Source organism: Hemicordylus capensis, chromosome 3, assembly GCF_027244095.1.
Source record: "Hemicordylus capensis ecotype Gifberg chromosome 3, rHemCap1.1.pri, whole genome shotgun sequence".
In the NCBI taxonomy this organism is placed as follows: Eukaryota; Metazoa; Chordata; class Lepidosauria; order Squamata; family Cordylidae; genus Hemicordylus; species Hemicordylus capensis.
This window is the reverse complement of record NC_069659.1, coordinates 347,412,018-347,425,491: the sequence shown is the minus strand read 5'-3', so window position 1 is coordinate 347,425,491 and position 13,474 is coordinate 347,412,018. Positions and strand designations below refer to the sequence as shown.

The window sequence follows — 13,474 nt, the reverse complement described above, 5'->3', positions numbered from 1 at the left end:
CCATCAGTTCTGATCAGTGGCAGGAGCATGAGGATGATTGAATGCACTCCACAATTGCCACTGCAGGGTGCCAAAGGAGAAGGACCCCTGCCCACATCGGATGTTGTTGATTGCTTGTCAGTGGCAAATAACAAGGGAATACTTGGAGCAACGGGATGACAGTTCAGTGTCCAGAGCATGGCTAGCATTAGCTAATAGCATCATTGGCCAGTACCCTTCCTGGGCATTGCCAGACACTGTGGGCATGAAGCAGGGGCAGCCCTTTTATGAGGCAAGGGGCGGCCCCTTTATGAAGCACAGTAACCTCAGGTGGCAGATTATTGGAGCACCATCAGGGTGGCAAAGATGCTCCTCACCGCTGCCATTAGAGCAGCTCTTTGGGACCCAGCTGACCTTGCAAACTTTGCAAGGAGCACCTCCCTTCACATTCCTAACAAAGCTTACAAGGCACATGAGGAGAGAAGGAGAGGCTCCTGGCAACCTTCCCTCCCTCTCGCCCCCCATGCCCCTTTCAAGCTTACAAGGGTTGGTTTTGAAAGGGCGCCTGGCCCTGCCAGGCGTGTGGGGCAAGGTAGCAGTTGGAGCCTCACCTCAGGTGTACCACAGGCTTCCCCAGGCATGGAGCCTGCTGCATAATGCTGCATTACCTGCCTCCACCACGGCTAAGTGATACCCTCTAGCAAAGCCAGGATCTCCAGCCCCTGTCACCAAGTGGTGTGGCGGTGACCAGCTAGAACATTCAACCTCTCCATTCCTGATTCCAGTTTGATCTGAGCTCAGAATTACTGGATGAAGTTTTTCAGGGTATCCACTGGCACTCTAGCTTGGCATTCTGGAGTCTGGTTTCTTTTTGTAGTATCACCGTTCCATGGCAAGGTGAGTTGTGTGTGTGTTCCATGGTCAGGATGCTTTCTGGGTTCCTGCCCTAATGGCTGATGCCGCGTTGTGTATGCACATCTTACTAATGTTCACATTGCATCTTGAATACTGTCATCTGCACATTCATCAGCTGCATTGGCTCCCAGTCCGTTGCCGGGCCCAATTCAAAGTGCTGGTTTTAACCTTTAAAGCCCTAAATGGCCTGGGATTGGGTTACCTGAGTGAGTACCTTGCCCCATATAACTCAACCCAGACCTTAAGATCGTCTTCAGAGGCCATCCTCTGGGTGGCTCTGCCAAATGAGGTGAGGTGGGTGGCTACTAAGGAGACGGCCTTTTCGGTGGTGGCCCCCATTTATGGAATAGCCTCCCCAGTGAGGTTCACCTGGCTTCATCACTTTTTTCTTTTAGACTCCAAGTAAAGACCTTTTGGTTCACTCAGGCCCTTTATATTTTGATTTTCAAATTAGATTTTCAATTTACTTATAAAGAGTTTTTATTGTATTGCATTGCATTTTGTATTGTATTTTTCTTTTCTCCACTTTTGGTCTGTTATGATTTAATGTGCTATTATGCTATATGTTCTGATTTCATGTTTTAATGTTGTGTTGCAGCCTCCCAGAGAACAATTTGTTTATTATTTATTATTAGATTTCTATACTGCCCTTCCAAAAATGGCTCAGGGTGGTTCACACAGAGAAATAAATAAATAAGATAAACAAAATGGATCCCTGTCCCCAAAGGGCTCACAGTCTATAAAGAAACATATGACAGACACCAGCAACAGTCACTGGAGGTACTGTGCTGGGGATGAATAGGGCTAGTTACTCTCCCCCTGCTAAATAAAGAGAATCACCACATTAAAAGGTGCCTCTTTGCCAAGTTAGCAGGGGTGGTTAGGCTAACAAATAAAGATGATGATGATGATGATGATGATGATGATGATGATGATGATGATGATCTATCTATTTATTTATTTGATGTCTATACCGCCCTTCCAAAATGACTTAGGGCAGTTTACAACATGAAAAAAAATTAAAACATTTTAACAGTTATAATCAAACTATTCCAGGATTTCTGTTTCTAAAACCTCTTTCTGAAAACTGGAACAAAAGCAAAGAAGGTCCGTCATCATTATTCCCATTTTACAGATCAGCAAGCGATGATATAAGATTATGGCTTGCTCAAGGCTACATTATAGGCCTTTTCACACAACCATTTGTGGATGAGTTGGAGGGTTAGAGAGCTTCTACCCTAGTAGCAGCACACTATCAAAACCTCCATTTGAGTCAGCAAACCAAGAGACACACAACTAAGCCAAATGCTGAAACTGAGAGCTGCAAGCATGGAAAGTCCTGCAAAGACCTATCAGGCCTTCCCAGCATGCTTTGTGCTGCCAGTAGCCTGGAAAGCCTCATTACATCAGCCGCTGCTCTCTGATTGGCCACAAAGGGTCAGGAAGCTGACCTAGTCCTGCTGAAGCTGCTCCAGCTACAGGATCATAGAGTGTACTTTGCAGAGTGCCACATCCATAGATGGCAGCCCTTGTAGCCACAGTTCTCTATTGTTTCCAGGCCTCCTGGGGAAAGTGGTGTCTGCTGAGGAAAAACACCATTTAAATGCCCCCTTGTGAGTGGGTGGCAAAAATGAGGGAATATTTTGAAATACTAGATAACTTGGCGCATCATCTACATATCCTTTGGGAATGGGTCCATAGCCTCTATTTTGAAAGCAGAGGTGCCAGGTTCAATCCTTGGCAGCATCTTCAGGTAGAGCTAGGAAAGATTCCTGCCTGAAACCTTGGAGAGCTGCTGCCAGTCAGTGTAGACAATACTGAACTAGATGGACCAATGGTTCAACTCAGTATAAGGCAGCTTCCTATGTTACTGTAATCAAAATTATGGTTTAACTGAGAGTAGAGTTGTTCACCTAATTGCAACTTCACACATGCACACCCAAAGTGGACCTGAATATGTACTGGAGCCTAGTAGGTTCAGAGCTGGCCTCATCACGAGATGTGAGTTTCCCCCAACAGCTATACCAACCATCCACTTCCCTCATAAAAGCTGCAGAGATTCTAAATGTTCTATTGCAATCCATCTTTTTGTAGTTAGAATGTTCTTGAATATTCCGTCACATCCCCGCAGCACAGCTCATTGGCTGGAAGTACGGGTCACAGAGAACAGTCAACAGCTGATCTTTCACCATGTTTATGTCTAGCAGTTTTTAAGACAGAACCGGGGGCTGGTATTTATTCTACCTAATTAATCTGGGATACTGGAGCATAGGACTGTGAAGATGACTCCTCTCAGAATGTCAATATGTGCATTCTGCAGAGCCATTGCCAAAGGAGTAACAATTCCTTTCAAAGCCCTGGCTCAAAAACCATCAGGAATGAGCAAAATAATGTTGATATATAATAGCAGTGACCCAGAGGAAACCATTCTTCCTCTCCTCTTTGTTATTCATGACAAGATCTCACGAGCATTAAACAAGTCTCTAGGGCACTGAATGAGAGGGAGGGGGATTATGTTCAGGAGAGAGACGGAAAGAGAGATTCATTCGCTCGGCTTTTCCTGACTGGTGTCTTGGCCAGTGGGCAGAAAGAGTCTGGTGTGTCATCCACGGGGAGACTAGTGCAAAACAGCAAAGCGTCGGAGCTGCTGGTGCAGTGGCGCGTGGCAAATTACCAGAGACAGGAGTCTGTATTGCAATATGGGCAGTGGCGGGGAAGCAATGTGAGTCTGGGTGGATGCATAGGTGCCTTGTGTCATGGGGCAGCGGGAAGAGGACTTGGGCACGAAAGGAAGAGATATTTCCATGCCGAGGCCTCAAGCATCTGGGGAGAACCCCAGCTGAGTGACAGAGCATATGCTTTGCACGCAGAAGGTTGGGGTGCAGATCCTCTATTAAGCACTGGAGTGTGCTCTTCATTATACTGACACACACACCCCTCCACCTGGCCAATGTGAATCAGCTGTATCTTCAGTCCCCAAAAGAAATTTTCCTTTCCCCTCCCCAAATTTTAAGTGAGGAGTTGGTCTTCAAGCCTTCCCACCGTCTGCACCCCTGCAAAAGTTCAATCCTCAGCCTAGGATATGAAGCAGGATGCAAACATGCATTAAACGTAGGAAGACTGGAACATAGGAAGCTGCCTTCTACTGAGTCAGACCCTTGGTCCATCCAGCCCAGTATTGTCTACACAGGCTGGCAGCTGCTTCTCCAAGACTGCAGGCAGGAGTCTCTCTCAGGGAGATGCCAAGGAGGTAACTTGGAACCTTCTTCATGCAAGCCGCCAGATGTTCTTCCACGGAGCTATGGTCCCATCTCCTCAGGGGAATATCTTGAAGTGCTCACATGTAGTTTCCCATTCAAACACAAACCAGGGCAGACCCTGCTTAGCAAAGGGGACAATTCATGCTTGCTACCACAAGACTAGCCCTCTCTCCCAGTAGGGCTGAGCCAAAGTATTGTCTATTATAGGAGTTCCCAATCTTGGTTCCCCAGATGTCCCAATGCACTGTCAGGACATCCTTCAATTGCATTTAGGGGCCATTCGTCCAATTGCATTTAGGGGACATTCGACTGCCTAAAGGCGAGTCTCACTGATCATGAGACTCGCCTCCCTGTTTAACAAAGTTTGATGCCGGGGTCCTTTCCAGCCCTACCTAGAGATGCTATCAGGGATTGAACTTGAGATTTTCTGCATGCAAAGCAGGCACTCTCTACTGAGCTTCAGTCCCTTGTCAGAAAAGCTCCCCTGGCCTGCTTCATCAATGCTCACTTTTTTGCCAGTTGAGGGCTCAACATTTTGTGTTGCTACTGTTATGGGGTTCTTGCAGATTGCAGCTTCTGTGTAACATCTATATATATTTAATTCTCTAAGACGTACCCGTGGCTAATCCCACGTGTGGCAGCTCTCGTGAGAGTTTGGAGAGCTGCCAGATGGATAGCCACAGGTTTGGGCGGGAGGGAAGAAAATGGTGGGCTAGTCAGCTAGCCAGCAGGGGGCAAATGCGGCGGCAGGGATGCAAGGGTGATGGGCAGGTGGAAGAAAGTGGCAACAGCGGAGGGCGGGATGACGGCGGGTGGGCCAAAAGGCAGGAGCCCCACTGGTGGGGGAGATGATGGCGGCAGGCAAGCAGTGGAGAGGGTGGCACAGCCTCCCTCTCTGGCCCGCCTGCCTGCCAAAAGGCAGGAGCTCCCAGAAGGGGGCAGAGGAAGTGGCAGCCAGCCCCAGAGGGGAAGTGGTGACCAGGCCAGCCGGCCACAGAAGTAGAATGAACTGGTGCGGGGGACAATGTACTGGGGTGGGGAAAATGAACTGAGGCTGAAGTGGAGGCGGGGGGGAGACAAGGAGAACTAGGGGAGCAGTTGCTCTGTGCCAGGTCAGCTAGTATATTGTATATGTTTATTATTGGCATTTGGAGAATTCTTTGATTTTGTGTGGTTAGCTACCTTGTTTTCTTTCAAGAAAAAGGAAGTGTGTGTGTGTGTGTGTGTGTGTGTGTGTGTGTGTGTGTGTGTGTGTGTGTGTGTGTGTAAAACCAGTAAGCTTACCTGATTTTGGATACTTTTGTTTCTCATGGGGTGGAAGGAGAGAGAGATTTACAACATGCAATAATACATGAATACATTCTGGTTGCAGAATCCATATTTCCCTCTTGCAGAAACTGGAGCTTTTTGTGACGATGAATCCATAGAGGCTCTGACTATGGATTTGCTTGACTGAATTTAGCTGGAGGGGTTGATTTAAGATAATAACAACAGTAATAACATTTTATTTTCCAAATCTCCCTTCTGCATTTGAGACGCTTCAGGGTGCACACATTCTAATGAAAACCATTTCTGAAACACACATGCACACACATACACACAAATGTTTATAATAAAACTTCACTCATTAAAATTAACAATGGAAATAAATTAGCTGGGGCGGGGGCTGAGTGAGGAGGGGAGGGGAGACACCAAGGCCAAATAATCGGTTTAGTGAGGAGAAGAGAAGCACCGAGGGAGAGTGGGGGAGAATACGTTAAGCGATTTTTTGGGTCACTGATAGGGAAAATAATGGTGTCATTTGCATGGGAGGCTTTGGAATGATTCTGCTTTTGGAAGAAATTACCTCCTAATTTTTAATTACGGATATGTAATACCTTGATGAATGGCTGTTATTTACCAGTGTGTCTACTCGGAATGACTGAAAGCCAATTAAAGCTTCTTGTGAATAGCTACATTACATGGCTAGAGCAAGACAGTATTTCTTTTTCCTATAGCAAGATGATCAGCTTTGGGTTATTCTGTCCACATGGTTGACACTAGAACCCACATCATGATCCCCATGTATGCTGCTCAGAGCTCCATTGGTGAAGATGGGATACAGAGGGGGGGTTGATCTCTTAAAACACACAGCGAGTCCCAACCGATGTCTCCATCTTTTTATGAGAACCTCCCACACAGCCCTATATGCAGCACCCATGTGACCGAGGGCCTCGCTGTCCCAATTATTTAGTTCCACTCCCCCATTAGAACTAACTTTACTCTGTTTCATTGCCTGTCTCACTATCACCTCCTCCACTTAGATGTGGGTGCAGAAAATGGCAAAATGGAAAGTCAGTCAGTGGGGAAGGAGCATAGGAAGCTGCCATATACTGAGTCAGACCATAGGTCCATCGAGCTCAGTATTGTCTACACAGACTGGCAGTGGCTTCTCCAAGGTTGCAGGCAGGAGTTCCTCTCAGCCAAATCTTGGAGATGCCAGGGAGGGAACTTGGAACCTCAGATGCTCTTCCCAGAGCAGCTCCATTGCCTGAGGGGAATATCTTACAGTGCTCACACTTCTAGTCTCCCATTCATATGCAACCAGGGTGGACCCTGCTTAGCTAAGGGGACAAGTTATGCTTGCTACCACAAGACCAGCTCTCCTCTCCAGTGATGGGGCACACCTTTTCCTCATATGCTCCAACTGCCCCTATTAAACACAGATAGTCCCTATTTTCTGGAACCTGTCCCTGGGAAATCACTGAACCCTGTTTTTGCCTCTTGGGGATTGTTTTAATGTTTTTCATATGAGTTGTTACAGCAGTCATCCTTCAGGATTCAGCAACCTGGCAAGTGTCTCCAGAAATGAAACATCCGAGTGCATGGCTGGCTGCAGTGTGTCTGTATCACAGCAGCATGTAGATGGTGCACAGCACTAAGGCACCCTGCCAGTGGGTAGGATCCAGTCTTCAGCTGTGTGTCTTAGTGGCCAGATTTGGAAGTAAGATGAAACTGAGGGGCCCTTCACCTCCAGTTTCCTTAGCTGCACATCTGAATTTGCGAAACCAGAGACAAAGGCAAACAGGGACCCGCGGTTCTCTCCCTGAACTCCAATCTGAACCTTTGGTGGAGTTTGGGCACCTGCAACTCCAGTTTTGCCACACCAGCGTTCCATCCGAATGCTGGCACCACAGTTTGGGTTTGGCCCCATGCAACCAGAGTTGAGGCAAGAAGTCCCTCACTCACTCTGGCCCAATTGGCTGTGTGGGCTGTCCTTCTGTCAAGAAGGGAGCCCGCATAGCCAGCTCCCCTGCCTCTCTGCAGTCTCACTGACTGCAGAGAAGCAGCTCTCCTGAACGCCCAAATGCGGATGGAGAGCGGCGGGGAGGGGGCACAGAACCGTGGGTTGATTGGACCTGTGGTTCCACATTACATTTGAAGGCGGCCAATGAGTCGAGGGCTTGGGCAGTAATCCCTGAGATGAGAATTGGCTGTTCTATCAGTGCTTCCCTATTTCTGTCTGCAAAATACTGGAGGGTATGGGCTTGGCTTATCTGCTTTGACCATCTGAAGAAATGTACTCTGCATGCCCTTTGTTACCTTTTTGGAATTCGTAGCATGCATTTAGTCAGAGCTGTACACCGCACCCCTCAAGTCACTTGGCCACGCCCCCTAAACAGTCACAGGCATGTCCCCATTTCCATTGGTTAAGTGTTGGAGGGTGTGCTGCCTTTGCCAAAGACTCCTGCCCAGACTGTGTAGGGTTGCACACATGTGCTTCCTGCATGCTAGCAGAACCTCCTTGGCCGCAGAAGACTGCATGCAGACAAGAGCCTGCAGCTAGCCAGACCAGAGAGTTTTAAGCCTAGTTCTCTCACTGAGAGTACCTCTGAGGGGATAAACCTGATTCCTGGCGAGGCCATGCGACAAAATGGTACACACACACACACACACACACACACACACACACACACACACACCCCTACACCCCTGCAGATTAAAAAAACAGCAGGTCGGGAATCAGGATCTAGTCTAGTTTTCTCCTTGAGGCTCTTCCCACGATCAGTGAGAAGCACCTTTAGGGGGTTAGTGGGGAGAGCGGGCTTAGCCCGCTCTCCCCACACACAAGCAGGGTGGTAGCCCTGGACGGCTGAATCGGCCACCCGCACGACTGCTGGCTCCATTATGGAACTGGTGGGGGCTGGGAGGATTGGGGGCCGTGCGGCCCCCAGAAGTTCCTGCAAGTGTGCAGGGCATGCCGGAGAGACCCCCGAGCCAGGAGGCTGCTTTTCGGCCTCCCAGTCGGGGGGTTCTCCTTGTGAGTTGCTGTGGCGCAGAGCCACACTGTGGCAACTCACGATCCGTTAACCCGGGTTAGCGGAGTGCTCACTCCGCTAACCTGGGCTAAGGGGCGGGCTACTGAAGTGGGCTCGCCTGCGAGCCCGGTGGTTTACACGAGCAGCAAAAATCGGGCTAGGCTCTCCTAGCCCGATTTTTGCTGCTCGTGGGAATAGCCTCCCTGAGATGCTAGTTTCCTAGATGAAACGAGGTCTGGGAGAGCAAGAAAGAGCCTTCAGTCCTGTGAACCTGCAGTCTGCAATGGCACCGCCCAGATTCAGGTTTTGCTGGGAGTGAGAATGTGGCCCTAGCGATTGTGCGGCAGCGGGCAGCTCCCCACTGACTTCACCTCAGCCTAGCATGGGCACCACCGCGACTGGTTTTGGAGGCCGAGGTCAGCTAAGCTCTCTTCACCAGCCCTGACTCTCCAACCCAGACTTCAGGGGCTGGGATGAGAAAGAAAGGTCTTCCTTTAGCACAACAGAAGAGCTTGCTCCAAATAGTACAATGCACAATACTATTGTACAATACATTATTGTACAATACTATTGTACAATACATTATACAATAGTACAATGGGGGTGGGGGGTACCCAAACCTGTGTAGTAAGTCTCACTAAGTTTAATGGGCTTACTCCCAGGCAAATATACTTAGCTGGGGGTAATCCCCACTTAACGCAATGAGACGCGCTTCCAAAAATATTAGGAAGACTGGCTTCTAGGAATACTAGGAATGCTGGCCTTACCTTCATTTGAGTTTCATAGGGTACTTTTTATGCTTACCTACTTTGGTGTCCAGTCCTCATTCTTACCGTGACTTGGTTGCTGCACTAACAATGCATGGGGTGCAGCTCAGAAGCCCAAAGTGTGCCCCACACAGAGCCAGAAGCGTGCCCCTCACGGAGTCACAACTCCCACAAGGTCAGGGACAGGCTGAGCAAAGGCTGAGCTGCTACGAAGTGGATTTCCATACCACTTCTCAACCAAAGTCCCCAAAGTGGTTTACATGGATAGATGTAAATAAATTAAATAAATAAATAAACAAAGATGGCTCCCTTTCCCCAAAGGGCTAAAAAAGAAACACAAGGTGGATGCCGGCAACGGCCACTGGAGGGATGCTGTGCTGGGGTTGGACAAGGCAGGGGTGTAGCTATAACTGAGCAGATGGGTTCAAGGAACCCAGCCCACCCCCCCAGCTCCTGAGGACCCCCCAGCTCCACCCCTCCCTATTTTCTTCATTATCTCCCTCACTCCGAGGGGCCACCGGGGAGGGGGAGAACACAGGCCCCCTCTCCCCTAGTGACACCCTTGGGATAGAGCCAGCTGTTCTCCCCCTGCTCCATAAAGAAAATCACCACTTTAAAAAATCGCCTCTTTGCTCAGTTAGCAGGCAAGGCCCCAGGCACCTGGGCTGGTGTGTCCAGCCACTGCCCCCCGCTCCATGATGCACCCCCATGATGATGCATGCGTGCTACTCTACCTTCCCGCTGAGCTCCCCACAGCCCTACCACGGCATGCTCATTCCCCTCCTTCCCCACTTCCCCTTACCAGGTGGTGGCCTCTGCTCCATCTTGCCTCCTCCCTCCTCCCACCCATCCTTCTGAAAAACAAGGAGTAGGGAAGGGAGTGGAAGGGAGTGCGTGGAGGAATTCACACTTCCTGCCACTCTATTCCCTGCCGTGGACCCGTACCAAATGGGATGGGAGCCAGAAGAGCATTGTGGCAGGTGGGGCACTCCACCAAGTAGGGTAAGGTTAGAGCGCCCACTTGTGGCATGGATGGCGAAGCAGGCAGCCAGAGGCAGAGAGCTCACAGTGAAAACTGAGACATCCATTTCATTGCACCTTATTGCCATTGGTCTGAGAAATGTGTGCTACACTAATGCAAGAGCGTAGGAAGGACAGCAGGTCTTGGGGTAGTAAGCATGAATTGCCCCCTTTACTAAGCAGGGTTTTCCCTGGTTTGTATTTGAATGGGAGACTACATGTGTGAGCACTGTAAGATATCCCCCTTAGGGGATGAGGCCGCTCTGGGAAGAGCACCTGCCTGCTTGCATGCAGAAGGTCCCAGATGCAGAAGGTCCCTGGCAGCATCTCTAAGATAGGCCGGAGAGAGACTCCTGCCTGCAACCTTGGAGAGGCCGCTGCCAGTCTGGGTAGACAATACTGAGTTAGATGGACCAATGGCCTGACTCGCTATATGGCAGCTTCCTATGTACCAGAAGGGTGCGTCTGCAATGCACAGCCATTCTGATCCTGCGCCACGGCAGCCTGGCTCCGAGGGTCTGTCCAAGACTGTCTTATTTTAGAAACTAAACAGCCAGGCTATTGAGGAATCTCAATTATTTGGGAATCTCAATTCTAACTCCCTCCCCACCTCTGGGGGGAAGATAGCAGAGGAAGGTGTGATAAAATCTGACGGTTTTCTCCTCCTTAGGCACAAAGGAAAATTGTTCCCGGGAGCCTTCACATTCTGAAAGTCAATTCCATTCATGTTATTGGCATGATACAGCTGGGGATGATGCCAAAGTCAATACAGTCATGGCCAGTTCTGCCCCCACCCCAAGCCTAGATAGGCAGAAGGAACCATTTTAGTATTCCCAGTGATTGGCTAGGCACTGGGAGATGTTCAACGCTAGGGTGCAGAGCTGCCAATGGAATGAACTTTAGGGACACTCCCTGGGGCCCAATCCTCTCCCATTTGGCCAAGACCTATTGAACCTTGATTTCTTAATGTCAACAATGCTTGCATTTGTTATCTCACTCCTTTGCAGCCTCTTTCTCTAGGCTCGCTAACATAGGTTGCCCTGCACTAGCTTTGCACGTGGGGAAAGTAACACAAAATCCTTCCTCCAAAAAGAATGCAGCAAGCATGCAGGCATCACTGCACATGACAATCCGTGCTTCCCCTTCCAGGAACTGGAGCCAAGCGTGCCAACATAAGTTTCTGAGCCCATTAGATTGTATTAAGTTGCCCACCCTCCAGTCTATGGGGTTTGGCCTTAGCTCAATGGAAGAGCATCTGCTTTGCATGCAGAAGGTCCCTGGCAGGGTCTCCAGGTAGGGCTGGGGAAGACCCCTGCCTGAAACCGCCAGTCACTGTAGACAATACTGAGCTAGATGGAGCAAGGGTCTGACTTGGTATAAGGAAGCTTCCTGTTGGAATTATTTAAACCCAAGATTCCAACATTCCTATATGTCTGTCTACTAGTAAGAGCTGTGCAGTGGGCTGCCCCCCGCCGCCCCAGCATACAACATGCTGCCCACACTACCCAGATGATTGTCTACCTTGCTCTTCCCACTACTTCTTTTTTTCCTCTACTTCTTTCCACTTCTTCCTCCTCTCCTGTCTCCCATTTTTCCTTGGAGAGCTGTTGCAAGGAGTGGAAGTGAATTGGGGCCAGTAGAGTTGAGTACATTTACAGTGGGAATGGTGAGCTGGAGGGGCAACAGTGGCAAGGTAGACACAGGTGGGTGGGGTCACGGGCGGCCCTTTCATGAGGCTAGGGGAGGCGGTTTTGCCTCTGGCAGCAGATTATTGGAGTACCAGCGGGTCATCAAGATGCCCCCTGTGGCCACCATCAGAGTAGCTCTTTGGGACCAAGTTATACATGGAACAGCTCTTCCCACACTCCTTGCAAGCTCCTGAGAAGAAGCATGAGGAGAGAAGAGGCCACCTCCCCTTCTACCCTCTCCTTGCACCACTTTCAAAGGGGAGGTTTCGAAAGGGAAACCATCCATGGCCCCTCCCATGATCATCAGCAAGGCAACATTTTGCACCTCAGTCCAGGCAGCAGAATACTTTTGGACACCACCCTTGTTTGGCCCCCTGTTGCCTCCAGCCCAGCAGAGGAGGTTCTGTTCTACACCATTGGTAGAAGCCCTGACTGGAGCGACAGCAACATGGGATGGATCTTCAGGGCTCTGAAGTCATCCCACATGACCTCAGGCTTCCAGTGCCAAGACCCAGGGCCCCATGGTGACACTGGGAGGGGCTCCGATTTGGGTCCTGTTCCTATGTCCCCAAGCCCCATTTTTCAGTCCAGCAGTGCTTCTCTTCACATCCTTGGCTTTACCTTTCCATTACAAGCTTTCCCCCATCATAGGAACATAGGAAGCTGGCACTGACTGAGTCAGACCCTTGGTCCATCTAGCTCAGTACTGTCTACACTGACTGGCACCAACTCTCCAAGGTTCCAAGCAGGAGTCTTTCCCAGCCCTACTTGGAGATGCTGCCAGGGATTGAACGTGGGACCTTCTGCATGCCAAGCAGATGCTCTACCACTGAGCTACGGGGGCCCACCCCCAATCCCTGGCTTCCACCCTCCCCTGTTCATGGCCAACCACATTTCTGGCCAAACCATGTCTTGGGCTCCTTTCTTCTAGCCAGCTTCCTGGCTTGCAGCTCAGTAATTCAGGACCTGGGAGGTCGCCAGCCACCCCATCTACCCACCTCATTCTGCACTCTTTAGCTGTAACCTTACATGTGACAGAGTCAGTGCAGGCAGCCCGACTTCCATATTTAGGCAACGCTGTGCTCCTCTCAGCGCTTCGCTTGGCCAGCTCCATCTTGCTTACCTTCCAGGGCCGGCAGCTTCTTCAACAATTGGCACCGGCGAGGAGGGCTGCGTTCACCCGGGGTCTGCATTCCTCGGAGCTGTGTTGGCTCTGCTGCTGCAGCTGCAGCAGCAGCAGCCACAGCAGCAGTGTTATCTCAGCCAGACTGACTCTCTGTGAGTCAGCATTCATTCCCCTTGTGCTGGAGAGGAGCCAGGTTCCAGGCAAATGATTTCCAATACTTGGGGGCTTGTGGTCAGGCTGTGTGTCGAGAGGATTAATGACAAAGGCTTTTGTTGGGGCTGGGGGGTGGGCAGCGAGAAATTGAAGGAATCTGGTTCTAATTAAAAATAATATGAAGGAATCGTGCAGCAAAGGAATGTTTTTGTACCGGACCAGACTGGGGTGTCTGTGCAGCCCAGTCTCCAGTCTCTGGCAGTGGGAA

General features: G+C 49.9%; 1 long non-coding RNA gene across 6 annotated transcripts in view; it reads right to left on the bottom strand.

Annotated features, from left to right (window-relative positions):
• Window positions 1–13,188, bottom strand: part of LOC128351584 (uncharacterized) — a 58,327-nt gene extending 45,139 nt beyond the window's left edge. For all 6 annotated transcript variants that reach the window (XR_008319891.1, XR_008319890.1, XR_008319892.1 and 3 more), the window contains exon 1: window positions 13,051–13,188. This is a non-coding gene — a long non-coding RNA (uncharacterized LOC128351584). The remainder of the gene's footprint in view (window positions 1–13,050) is intronic.
• Window positions 13,189–13,474: the final 286 nt, after the last annotated feature.